Raw genomic sequence first — 14,150 nt, 5'->3', positions numbered from 1 at the left:
TGTGCATTGAGTAGATTCAGAAAAATTTAGAAACCTCATTTAGAAAAATCAATTTTTGTATGTATGTATAAGCTGCAGTAAGCTCTTTGGATTGTGAGAGTCAAGCCCTTACATTTTTTACTCAGACATATTTCCTGTCAACATTAATGAATTTTTTCCTAAGTAGAAACTTTAAACTGACCAGAAACACCAGTCTACGCAGAAAAAGCAAGCAGGCATGTAATGTGCTTCTCTTCAGTGAAACATAAAATAGAAAATTTGTTCTAAGTTATAAGTAAAGAGAGAAACATGCTTTAAAATAAAGATCATCTAATTCAAAATCCATGCATAATTGAACTACGACAATACTTGGCGTAAGTTTGGGCTTGGATACCTGTATTGCTCACATACATATGTGCATTCACACATACACACATACAGAAAGAGTAGAGTGGAAATATACCCAGAAGTGGAAAATTTCTCAGAAATCACATTCTTTTCCCTGCTGACTGCATGGATCTACAGGTAGATCCAGATGGAGAAGGCAGATCTGAGGGCATTTACAAGACAACCGAGAGAGGGAGCTTAAAGTGGTCATACTTAAAAGCACACACAAAGAAAAATGTTTTCAAAGCAGGATTAAGTTTTCATTGCTGAAACTGGAATGGACTCCTCACAAAAAATGGAAATTAAACTTCCAGAAAATTGTCTCCTTCTTAAGGCTATACTTTCCCCTTTTCACTTCCACTTCAGCAGCTGGCAGGGAATCATTAGGCCACTGCTTGCTAACACACTGAAGTGAATTCTATGCTATTTCGCACGTTTGTAAAGCAACCGTAAGCCTAACCAGGACATCGGAATAAATGTCAATAGCATGACATGTTGCCCAGAGGAATCCTTCACCTCTTTTTCCCTTCTTTATTAACATACTGATGAAGTAGGGGAAAAAGAATGCACAGAAATGAGGTGCATTACATCAATAGCAATAATTTATTAACGTTTACCACCATTTTAGTGCCCTGCAGGATATATGACCAAGCTTACTGGCTCACATTATCATCCCATGGCTCCCCTGTCCAACCATGCATGTTTCTACCAGCAAGCCAATGGCTCAGGGACTGTGACACTCAGCTCCTACCTGGCGTTTTGCATCTCCCAGGGTTCTTCACAAAAGCGAGGCTAGGACACGAATGCTAAAGTCAAAATATAAGTCTCACTGTAAGAGATAAGGATCTCACTGTAAAAAATAATGTTCTCTTTTATAATTGATAGTACTGTTACGACTTGTGGAGAGTCATGACCAAGCACTTGGAGATCTTCTGTTAGGAGGAACAATAAAACTGCAATATTTGTTATACTGCTCAGTTCAGTGGCCTGCGTAAACAGAATCTGCAGTGTCAGCTTCTCTGTTTATGGCTAGATGTGTTTCTTCAGGCCTGTCCTTTTGCAGGACCAGGCTGTATAAGAGATCTCTTGACTGTCGTTTACAGAGACGTGACTACTCTGTGCAACTGAATATGGTGCAGAAATGAGTGAGTTAGCAGGGACCGTGCAAGTGACAGAACCCAGAGCAGAGGAAGGTGCTGTGAGGCAGCACTTGTGATAATCATTCTGCTTCAAAGGCCTTAAAATGAGGCAAGGAATTTTTGCATGTATGGGACATACAAGCACATCCATAAATGCCACAGTAGTCCAAACTTTCTGAAGAAAATTGTGATATTTCCAGTTATTTTCTCGCTTCACCTTTTAATGGATTTTTATACCAAACTTTTTCAGCTAACTTAAAGAAGAGCAGGAATTGCCTATAAAAAGATCTTGATTTTGGAAAGTAAAACAGAATATGTGTAAACTGGAGTAGCAGTGGAAGCAGCTGCTACACTTAATTCTCCACCTTAAATTTCACTTAGGACAAATAACTCAAATACAATTATTCCATTGAAAACAACGTCTTGGTCATCTACCAGATTGTTAAAACTCATTTACATCCTTTTAGTTAATCAGATTTTTCAATTCAATACACAAGACAGAACAAAAAATTGTATTAAGAGCTTGCATTGTAAATCAGAATTAATCCTGAAAGGAATCTACCAGATGTATCATTCAAGGAGTATTCGCTGATGCCAGTCTCCCCAGCTTTAACATTAGATTTTGGGCCCTGTTTCAGGCAATTCTGCCATAAAGATAAAAGAAGCTACAGATTTTACATCATTTTTAGACTGCTAAGGGGAATACCCACTCTAGCTGGCTTTTCCCCACTTCGTTATGTCCATATGTGGAATCCAAGTTGCCATGGGAGATGCGAAAAAGCATGAGGAGCCTCTGCTGCAATAAGAGGAAAGAGATATGAAGTGAGGGTTGGACTGAGGTTAGATAGGGGTCTGGTGGGTTACCTAATTGAAAAATGCAGACAGGGGTCAAAATGTGTTAATTACAGTGCTGGGAGAGTTGCCAGCACTGTTTGTCCCAGAGGTAGGCTAGTCACAGGGGAATTAAAAATCTGAAGATCCATAAAAGTCTCCCTCCCTCCACTTAATCTTTTGATCCTGCAGCACTTTGGAGGACTAATCTGCAAAACTGGGGAGCCTGTCTCCCTTTTTTTCTTAACTTGAAGAAAGAGGTGTGGACAGTATTACAGGATGACAGTATTACATATTACACTTAAATTTTTTATTGATACTTCAAGGAAATTAATTTTTAACTTTTTAAAGTTACACATCATTCTTACAATTCCTCAGATCTGTCTGTAATAAATGCCAGTCTAGATACCAGTATGTTTTTCAGATGGTCAGATTCTCCCTGTAAAAATACTGTGTTCAGTGTGACAACACCATTCTTTGCTTTAAGCATCTCCATCTGTGTGTGACAACTCTCTTGGAGAAACCAGAGAAAGTCAGAACTTGCATTCAGGAACTTGTGAGGGGAGTCTGGCTCTGTCTTCCTAGTTTTGCTGAATCAAAAGGCAAAGGCCAATAATTCTGGCAAGCTGGATCTCTTTGATAGGGAAGTTGAAACAAGCATTTTTTTTCACAGAAAATCAATAAAAAGGTGCTTACTTTCTACTCTGCTTTCTTGCAGTCAGTATCCATTTAATTTTTCTGACAGTAGTGTATGTAAGCGAAAAGGTATATATATAAATGAAAACCACATCAGAAAGTCTAGACAAAGCTAATTTTAGAAATAACATCCATGCGCTTTTGAAGATTACCATGCTTTCTTTTCTGGATAAACCTTTTTTCCCCCTCCAAGCCTGTTTCAAAATAGACACATTTCCACCAAAGCCTAGTTATCACTTCGAGTTAACACACCTCAGCCAATGTCATCAGTCTCAATTTTATAATTTCCTTGATCTTCTGCCAGTTTCTAGCCCATCAACTAAAACAAAATGAGACCAAAGCATGCAACCTTTGCCAGCAGTTAGGTGTAACTGCCACCTCTGTGGCTGGTCGTTACTGACCCTTGTCATGATGCTTTGATATTAAACTTTGAAAAACTGAACTGTATAAGGTGAGGGGTATTAGAAAACAAAGACCAACTTCCTTGCAGCACTCCTGTGGGACTGCTTTAGCAACCTGATGCCTATTGCTGTTCCTACCCCATAGCCAAACTTCCCTTGCCAGGTAATGGCAAGCCTGGCTGGAGATTTAGTTCAACCACAATCAGTTGCTCCTGCTGGCAGTTCAGATCCTGAGAAAAATTGTGGAGCAGTAGAAAGGAATATCATTAGGGTCATAAGGAAATCACGTACTGGGGAGGAGGAAGGAGTTTTCAACAGCGAGGAGGTAAAGGGGGATCTAACATTCAACTTGTGATAGTTCTGCTCAATGTAAGGCAACAAACCCTCCTTATTCTGTTCCAGGATTTTACAAGTGATTTGGCTGAAGGTCCCAGAGGCAGAGATATTTATCCGTAGAATACTTGGGGTTTAACTTTCATACTGTAGCGCACTAAAACGTAGAATGATACGTTCTATGATTCATTACATACCTATCTGTGAAGTCACTCAATCATTTGGGCTAAACCAGAAAACCCATTGCAGAAGCACAGCTGCAATGTTTCAATAAAATTGTAAACATTGAAGTTTTAGTAAAATGTCAAGGACAGAACAAGAACAAAATATGCCGTGTAATATCAAATTTGATGTCAGGCACCACTTTACGTATGGCTTTTACAGCAATGCTTCCATTAACAAATTTAGAAGAGGCTTGTAGCATTTTGGCAGCAAAAGGCTGTTTCTTGCCTTTTTTTTACTGGGGGTGTGCCTACCATTCACACTAAGGACATACATCATACAACAGCCCGATAATAGAGATTCCCATGCTAGGTTGGAGTGAGCTGGTAAGCCTACATGGATCAATACGGTGCTATGATACTAGGTTGGATCCCAGAAGAAACAAAGCCTTGTCAACCTCGTGCTGGGCAAATTTGCCTCTTCTCTTACAGCATCCCAGTACCTCACCGGGCTAGCAATCCGGGGGTCCACTGGTGAGTCCCAAAGCCCTCCCACCATTGCCTCTGGGTCTGCTGTAGTTTGGCTGGTGCTAACACAGGTGACTGCCCAGGGATCTGATTGTACAGAGCTATTTCCTCAAAAGATATTAGTACCACAAGTTTCTGTAAGCAGTTAATTTTCTAATTTGACAACTTTCTAAAAAGAAAGATACAATATGTTAGGTGACTGAAATCTGATTCAATTTAAAGTTGTTAGCTACAAGGGATGGGGTAATATGGTTCTCAGAAAGAAAGAAGATCTGTATTTCAATACACAAACACTCCCATAACAGTCTGTCAAAATCTGATTAACACCCTGGCCTAGTTTGTCTGCTAAAGATCTAATGTGCAATTTTTGTGCATAGAAGCTTGCATGCAATTCCATGTTAACGAATTTTTATGGAAAAGCCTGTGGGATTTAATAAAAGTAACTTTTAGAGAGAACATTTCAATAGAACTATCCCTTACTAAAGCAAGGATATATTTCTGTGTTAAAGTCATAACTATGCTTGAAAATTACACAAAAAATTATCATCCTTTGTCCTAATTTTAGAGGCATGTGTGCTGTATTTATGAGTTTAATGGCTGTATATGCACAATGGCTATGTATGAATAATGTCGGCCCCTCTCTTCTGTTTCAAATGGCAGAAAATCATTAGCTGATAGCTTTGAACAGAGTCTAATGCTTCAGGGGATCGCAGGCAGGGTAAGAGTTAGAAAGCAGAGAAAAACACAACCACTACATGCACAAATATGGCAGATCTAGAACTGCACAACAAAAAGTCTTCCTACCACAAACCATAAAATTTCTAAAACTGAAACATTTTGTGGCACTGCATAGAGAGAATAAATTATTTCCTAAAGTGAAAAGAGAGATAGAATATGAATATGATATGCCAATTGAAACTAAAATGAAAGAATCCAGGTTTCTTCTAACTAGTCTTAACTGTGTTACAGATTGGATGCACTAAAACTTCCCAGGATCAGGGATCTGCATTTTATTGATTATTGGCAAATTTTTATGTCATGTGTTGGTAAAGCCTGTCTTTGTTCCTATAACAGCTATTCCTTTAGCACAGACAACGGAGGCTGCACTAGAAATCAGATGGTGCAGGATTTAAAGGCTTTTGCCAGTGCATGGGGCATCCCTATGATTGCACCAGCTGGTTCTTTCACCAACTTTATTCATTTAATTTCCTACAAAGGGAAGGAAGACGAGAAGTACTGCGGGTAGACGTTTAGGGCAAGGCTGCGCTGAACACATGCAGGAGCTACCTAGCCACACAGCACCAAGCTCCTGGCTCTTCAGCCCTAGGGACATACTGGGAGGAGACACATATGCTGTGATCCTCTGGGTGGACAGGATCATTTACAGCTTCTAAGCCTTTGCTTCCCCAAAATGGGAATGTATATCTGCATCTGAAAAAGATCATGCCTATGGGCTTTGGTGTATGGAGAAGGTGCTGAAGATAAAAGTCTCTTTGCTCACCAGTAGCAATGAATGGGGAAAGGATTCAGAGTTCCCAGAGACAACTTGCAAATCCTTAATTACAGGGATCCTGAGAATCCAATCTGTTTCACTACGCTGAAAGTAGGGAAAACCGCACCAAGCTTGGGGTGCTACCTACCCGATTTCCAGCTGACACAATCACTTTTTGTTATGGATTTCCTGGTTGCCAGCAGAACAATGATTTACGTGCAGCAGACATTTTTTTGATGTGGCAATTATCTTCATTGTAAAAAGTGGCAATTCTACAACAACCTGATAGGTGAGCATGAGGAGGAAAGTCCATGAGCTTCCTTTAGTGGAGCTTTGTTTAGTCTGTTGGCTGCCTCTTCTGGCTCATGGCCTTTAGTTAAATAAGTTACATATTACATTTCACATTCCTGTCCCAGAGAAATGCTGTGTCAATATCCCAACCCTCCACTGCCAAGACGCAAGACCAGCTGAACTGTGTGAGACCAAAGGTCCACCTAGCTCCCTGCCAGTGCTACTGATAGTAACCGGCAGCTAAAAATAAGAAAAGGGTAAATACAAACAATACCTGTCCCAGGATACCCTCCTTGATTTCTGTAATCTTTGGGTTACAAACCTTCAGAGCTGAAGGTTGCATTCAAATGAACATGTGTAATAGGATCTTCCTTCCATCCTTCCTTCCTATCTTTCTTCCATTAGTTCACCAAATCACTGAAACTCATGTACTTTTGTCACCCAAAAATAGTTTATTTTGTTTCTTTAAAGGAGTTTGGTGCTTCCGAATTCCTGTCTTACGGTCTGTGAGTGGTGATAATCGTGAATACGGGCCAGAGACAGTGAGTAATTGTTTCCTGTTTAGCCCATCCATGTTATTGGTGGGTTTATTTATTATTTCCCTGTTGAATTGTCACTTTTCCTAGTGAAAATATTTGAATCTTGTAGCTCTACTGTATCCCTTTGGACATGGGGTGGCCAGAATCACACACACTATTCCACTGGCTGACTTGCACTCACCAAGGGCTTAGTGAACTAATTGACGCTTGCTGCTTTGCCCTCCGCCTTTCCAAACGCTTGGTAACACTCTGCTCGCTATTCATCCCACTGCTGACTGCCGGGGTGTTCCAAGAGATCCACCCACGGTCGCACCGTAATCTCTCTTCTCACAAATAGCAACCACTCACCACAGCGTGATATGAATATTTAAGGTTTTCCTTATGTGCGTTACTTTCCTTCATGCTGGATTTCATCTGTCATTTTATCACCCAGTAATGCAGTGCTGTGAGTGGTTTCTCCAGCTTGTCAGTACATCAGCAAACTTTGGCACCTTCGCATTTCAGCCCCCTTTCCATACTAATGACGACTCTGTTGAACTGCACAGGTATCAACGTCAATCCCCAGGGAATTCCACTGGTAATTACTCTTCACTGTAAGTGCCGAGCCTTTATTTTTATCCTTTGTTTCCTACCTTTATTTTTTTTTATTTCTGCCCAATAATAATTTCATTTTTTTACTGTAGCAACAGGATCACTTTTACTTACGTATTTTATGCCACTCAAAGAACACCAAATCCATATTGTATTTTCTTCATGTATCCACATATTTACTACTTTAGTTTCAACCAATTTTGTCAGTACAGAAGACAGGTTTCCTAGTTGTATTTCTCCACAGATATGGAGCCTCTTTTCAAACCCATGTCACACTTGCTACTTCCTGCTCCTCTGGAGTTAAGGCCAAACTAATTTATAATTTTTATATATACATATATATTATATAAATTATAAATTGTACATTAGAAATCATGACAACTGATAGTTTGGCAGTTTCTTACCTTATTTTAGGTAAAACTTAGGTGAAAATTATCTGACCTTGGTGATATGATACTATTCATTTCATTGATTTATTCTGAAATCTCTTCTACTACCACCTCAGTAAGAGCAAAAGTTTGAGGCTGGATGACTACTGAAAAAGTCTTTGAAGTGAGAACTTCTCTATGTTCCACCACAGAAATGACCAACACACAGACTCATTTGGCTTTGTGTTGTCACTCTTTCTTCGGAGTTCCTCTTTTTTATTAGATCCAATGCTCTCTGAAAGAATTCCTGTCTAATGTGTTTTTATTAATAGTTTTTATGTCTTTTGCACATTATTCCTCTGAATCTGTTTAAGTCTGCCGTGTGGTTTTGCACTGAAATTGCAAGAATTTATATTCCTTTTAATTTTCTGTATGCATACAGGACTTTGCTTTTTGAAGCATGGCTTTATTACTTTTAATAGCCTCACCTCTTTCACTCTGTTGTTTAATTAGGACAGTTTGGGATGTTTCCATGTGGGGAGGAGGGCAAGGGGAAAGAAGCGGTCTTTCAAAAATGCTTTTTGACATATACTTTGAGCTTTTAATATGTTGCTTTTAAACAGTTTGCATTCCATCTACAAACAGTGTCAGTCAACAGAATTAGTGGAGCTTACCGGGCAATTCACCAAATCAGAGATATATGGATCATTTCAATCTTCAGGTTAAAGTCATATCATTCGGATGCTCTGTTCGGCCTCAGTCTTCAACGACTCTGTTCCTAGAATAGGACTCTAGAATGCCCAGAATACTTGTCTTTGTCTCCTTGAATCCAAACTTCCTTTAAGATACAACAGCAGTCCTTTACAGCTCTATTCTGTCACTCCAATAAATTTTTTACCTTGACATTTTCCTTCCAGAAAGTTTTTAGTATGCCTGCTAACATGCCATATCAATATGCTTGTTTAGGGTTACACATTCCATCTATTCTATCCTATTTAAGCCTTATATCTTAATTTTTATCTGAATTATTATGTTTATGATCTCTGCCTAAATGTGACTGTATTTTTAAGAGTATTCTTTGCAATTTTTATACCTGTATTTTACCAATTTTTGCTTTCTCCTAAGACAGAATTCACCCTCACCACTGTCCTTCTCCACCATCCCTCCCCCACCCCAGTTTTACTGGTCCTTAGTTTTAAAAGCAAAATAAATACAACTTTCTTATTTGGTGTATATAGAACACCTGTATAGGTTTCATCTATGCTTTAAAATGTTAGTTAGCAACTGAAAATAAAAATATTGTTCTGATCAGATAAGAATAATAGTTTAGTTCCATGCTGCCCTTCATTTCCCAGTGAAGTCAATAAGCAAATATATAAAAAACCCATAAATATAAAATGAAAGTTAAAGTTGCAAAAATGTTTAAAGTAAGTGAATCTTAATGCCCTAGTGCAAAGTCTAGGGTTAAAGGTAAAACACTAGTTTTCAGTTATTTCCCTGAATTCCCCACTGATACATGGAATGAATCATAAAGAATTGCTAGCAAGCATTTCTCACATCCTTAGCATTCAATTTCCAAGCTAAATGTTTTTTGGCTAAATGTTTGTTCATTTTTTTTTCCTCTAGAGTGACACGTAACTGGCTTCAACCAGCCTTAAGCAGTTCTTTTGTAATTATTTAAAAAGACTCTACCTCTAGCAAGTAAAAAAACCCCTGAGTTAGCTAGGAAATAATTAAGTACATATTCTTCATCTACAAGTTAAAGTTTATTTTTTATTATAATGAAATTCTTTAAGTGGGGAGAAGAGAGGAATTCCTGCAGTTTCTTCTTTTAGGTTGCAAGCACTGATGCTTTATTATACTATGTCAAACTATAATTGCTTCAAATGTAAAAAATACAAGAGTAAATGAATAAGGCAATTCCTATATTCAAGGATGCATGATGATATTAACTCTCCAACCCCAACTCCTGCAAATGGCATTAAAAGCATTTTCCTAACATTTGGTTCATGGGAAAGCTGCCATTGTATAATGTTTGAGTATATTAAATGGTTAAAAGCATTCCATTAATCAGAAGCTGTGAAGTCAGTGGGGTGGCTGTTGCAAAGTTCAGTCTCCTCAGAGTGGTGAAATGTGCTGGTTTTGGCTGGGATAGAGTTAATTTTCTTCACAGTAGCTAGTATGGGGCTCTGTTTTGGATTCGTGCTGAAAACAGTGTTGATAACACAGGGATGTTTTAGTTATTGCTGAGCAGTGCTTACACAGAGTCAAGGCCTTTTCTGCCTCTCACCCCACCCCACCAGCGAGCAGGCTGGGGGGGCACAAGAAGTTGGGAGGGGACACGGCTGGGACAGCTGACCCCAGCTGACCAAAGGGACATTCCATACCATATGGCGTCATGCTCAGCATATAAAGCTGGGGAAGAAGAAGGAAGCAGGGACATTCGGAGTGATGGCGTTTGTCTTCCCAAGTAACCATTACGTGTGATGGAGCCCTGCTTTCCTGGAGATGGCTGAACACCTGCCTGCCCATGGGAAGGAGTGAATGAATTCCTTGCTTTGCTTTGCTTGTGTGCACGGCTTTTGCTTTCCCTATTAAACTGTCTTTATCTCAACCCAGGAGTTTTCTCACTTTGACTCTTCTGATTCTCTCCCCCATCCCACTGGGGAGTGAGCGAGCGGCTGTGTGGGGCTTAGTTGCTGGCTGGGGTTAAACCATGACATGGTCAACAAAAAAAGAGAGGAGCTGGATGTAAGTGGAAGATGTAGCACTGCAAAATGTAATGCATTTAAAAAAAAATGCATTGGGTAGAAGGCAGAAACAAAGAAAATGCAACAACCAGCACTTGTCAAAGATAAAACCTTTTCATACTCTTTTCAGCTGGGGTGCACATCAATAGCACCTGAGGATTGATACCTGCAAGAGACACTTTTTAAGAGCCAATGCAACCACTTGTGCTGCAGATGCCCATGTTACTTATGGCTGAATAAAGTCCCTGTAGCTTATATTGCTTGGCTCTGAGTGGGATCAAAGACTCAACGCACTTAAACACCAACTAGAGCAGACAGCTTGTAGAATGAAGCAGTCAAAAAAGCCCACACGAGCTGAAGCTATCTGAAAATGTGGAGGCAGTAGAGAAGGTTTAAACAGCACTTCACAATGCATCTGTAAAAAGTGGAGTCAGCAAAATGAATATTGGCTGGGAAGTAGCCATAAATCTCCTTTTGGCAATATGTGGCTCCTCCGCATTCAATCTAACTGGGAAGAGATAACAACTATAAAACTGTCTTGCAGAAGTTTCAGAAGCAAACTTGTAAAAATGGACATGGACACCATGAGGATCTGAAGGATGGGAAACACGACCAGATTTATGATTTGAGGCATATCTATCTTTCAATCACTGCAGCCTTTTTAACCTCTCCAATTCCAACAGCACAGGTAAAACTATGCATTACAACCACAAGCCAAAAAAACCTAATTAGCAGCAAGCACAAGTAGGAAGGTTGACTTTGATCATAGTCCCCAGGAACACAAAAATTAATATATTCATGAAAACTCCTGATGCAAGAGTGGAGCAAGGACTGCAGAGCGGTTTGATTCTCCTGAAGAACAATAAGCTATCAAATGAGTTTCAAGGGGAAGAAAGGTCTTGGCAGGAGACTCCTCAATTCTTGGGGTACGTTTCTGGTTTTTCATGGAAAAAAAGATGAGAAATGTTGAGTGGAGAGTTGCCTGACTAAATGTATATGTCAAGATCTGACCTAAGCGTGAGAACTGCCTTTATGGTTATCAGAGACAAAGGAGCTTATGAAGGGTGAGTTTCATCTCATCCTGCAGCAGTCCCCTACAAAATAGGTCAGAGGGATTATACCCTAAAAAGCTTTTGATTGTAAAGAGAACCATGCTTGATGACTTCAGATGTAGACATTTACACTTCACTTGCCCAGAATTAGGTGATACAAATCACTCTGTCAACGTCAGCCCGACTCAGCCAGACCTTGAAGGCAAAGCATTTTAGAACAAGAGTTGCAAGACGTGGCAGTTGCCTTGTTGCAGGAAGGCAGCTCTTTTATGAGACAATGGGATATCCAGAGGAATCATCAGCTGGTTAGTGAAACTATTTCATGTAGGTCACCAAACAGCCTCTGTTTCAGGGTCTTAATTCTGTCTCCCAGCTTAAAATTCTGAAACTGGAACAGAACAAGAACCAGCCTGAATAAGTCTCCATCGTGCATTGGGGCTATTAACTGATAACTATGATAGCCCAAAGGGATCTGTGGCTGCACTGACTAAACTGAACAGCTCTTTCTCATCAAATCAGAAAAGAGACTCAATCATAGGGGAGTTTTTCTTTCTATCTCATTAATTCACTTTCTGTGAAGCCAATACCAGTCTGGAATCTTTTCCAATACATGCATTTCTCACATTTATTTTTCTCTGCTTGAGGCAATGGAAGAATGAGCAAATGTAACAAGACAATGCTATGAAGCCATTAACTGCCCAACAGCAAGGAGGTAGAGCTATCAGGAGAGAAATATCTCATAGCCTCAGTGTTTGGGAGCTTCATTGCATAAAATTAATTTATCTGATCAGAAGGAGCTGCCTTTTTTTGTGTGTGTGTCATGCTTAAAGCTTATTTCCTTCAACAAGAAAAAGTCAACTTAGTAAATGCAAAGCTTTCATACTGAATGATTGCTATTGATTTTCAAATGTACTAAGTAATGTCAACTCTGTTCCCATATGATCAAAGCCTTTTACTTCTCATACATAGTGATCTTGGTTATCACTGGGGAGTGACCCTGTAATTTCTCGATCATGGAATATAGACTTTATAGCTTAAGCAAAGGGAGTCAGTCCTTTAGCTTAAGGTTACAAAACCGTTCATATCTTCTGTAGTTCAAGCACAGCCAAAGATATGCAATACATACTGAGAAGAGGTATGATGAACAGACTGATGAACCTTCAATGGTACTTTCCATTTTCCTTTTTCTAGCTCTGTACAGAAGCTGATAACCTTGAATGCACTGAAATAACTTAAAGTTATTTTGGGGGAAAAAAAATATGCTTCAAATGGTTTTATATGGCATTGATTTTAAAAAATTAAGAAAAGTTTAAATTGCTTATTTTTAAAAAATGCAGAACATCTTAAAATACATTGCTTTAATTATTTAAAAGTGCTCCAGTTGCTCAAACTAAGTCACTTTAATTTAGAAAGCCTGTTGAAATATGCATAGATTTAAAATTCAACAAACTTAAAATTGCTCAAAAAATTCCTTCTCTTGACACCAATTCTTTCATTAATTAAAAATATTTTTCATTCCAATCGTTCTAAATGCAATTTGCAGCTAAGTATGCCTTTGATTTCAAACAGTAGAGAGCCACAATAACGAAATAATTTTTTTTTATTTTAGATCTTTGTTAAAAAAATTAATGCAGTATTTACAAAAAAGGCAGATCAAAAGTCTTGGACTCATGTCCTTTCTTTTACCACAAGAAACATACAGCACAGAGAATATCAATACAAGCTTCCTCATGCTGCTCTGTCTTTGTATTCTAACTCTGGTCTTCAAAACCCAGTCTCTGGAAATGAATTTCACAGGGTGGATTATTGAAGAAAGGTCTTGTTTTTCTTCAGTAGAACTAGCCTTTTTCCTAGAGTCTGAAGGGATTATTCTGATCATCTTGTTGGATAGCCAGATGTTCAAGATCCTACCTCCCTACTAAAACCCAGATCATTTCTAACAAAACAGAGAACACCTTTGGGGGCGTCATCCACTTTGGCTTAAAGAAGATTTATGAAGTGCAGTCAAGTTGCCTCTTACTCTTCTTTTGGATAAGCTAAAAGGACTTCTCTCCATACCCATTTAAAACAGGTTTTCTAGGTGGTGTTGTATTAAGAACAGTTGTGAATTTTTCTTAGTGTTCCCTCCTGAAAATCCTCCAGCTTCTCAAGATCCTGTCTGCAGTGCTCACAGTATATCTAGACAATCCCACTAATAGCTTTCCTGTTGCCTAAACCAAGGAAATGATATCTTCTGTATTTTCAAATGACATTATCTTGAGTTTGAATTAAAATTCAAATTAAACTAAGCATCTTATTAGGAGCTCGGATGTGTTACCACTGGAACAGATAGATATGTTTCTTTCAAAGCTGCTGATTTTTAGTATACAGCCCATCCCTCATATGCCTCTCTTCTTAGTGGGAACTGTATTCTGTTTTCCTTAAGGCATGACTGTCTTCACATTAAAATTAAAATTTGAATGTTTCTTGACTACAAACTGTATGCCAGACAAAATAGATAACTGCATAAATAACTATTCTGTATTGCCACTTACTGCTAACATAATATGATGTGCTCTATAAATGATGTTCTGACTACCAGCAAGGGTGAAAACTTCACCTTCCAGTTGTAA

General features: G+C 38.9%; 1 protein-coding gene across 1 annotated transcript in view; it reads right to left on the bottom strand.

Moving 5' to 3' along the window:
* The window catches only part of ATP6AP1 (ATPase H+ transporting accessory protein 1), a 58,905-nt gene that overhangs the window by 23,855 nt on the left and 20,900 nt on the right, over positions 1 to 14,150 (bottom strand). The window lies entirely within an intron of this gene.

Source organism: Mycteria americana, chromosome 1 (assembly GCF_035582795.1).
Source record: "Mycteria americana isolate JAX WOST 10 ecotype Jacksonville Zoo and Gardens chromosome 1, USCA_MyAme_1.0, whole genome shotgun sequence".
Lineage (NCBI taxonomy): Eukaryota > Metazoa > Chordata > Aves > Ciconiiformes > Ciconiidae > Mycteria > Mycteria americana.
Note: the sequence above shows the minus strand (reverse complement) of the source record. Positions and strands in the feature narration are given on the sequence as shown.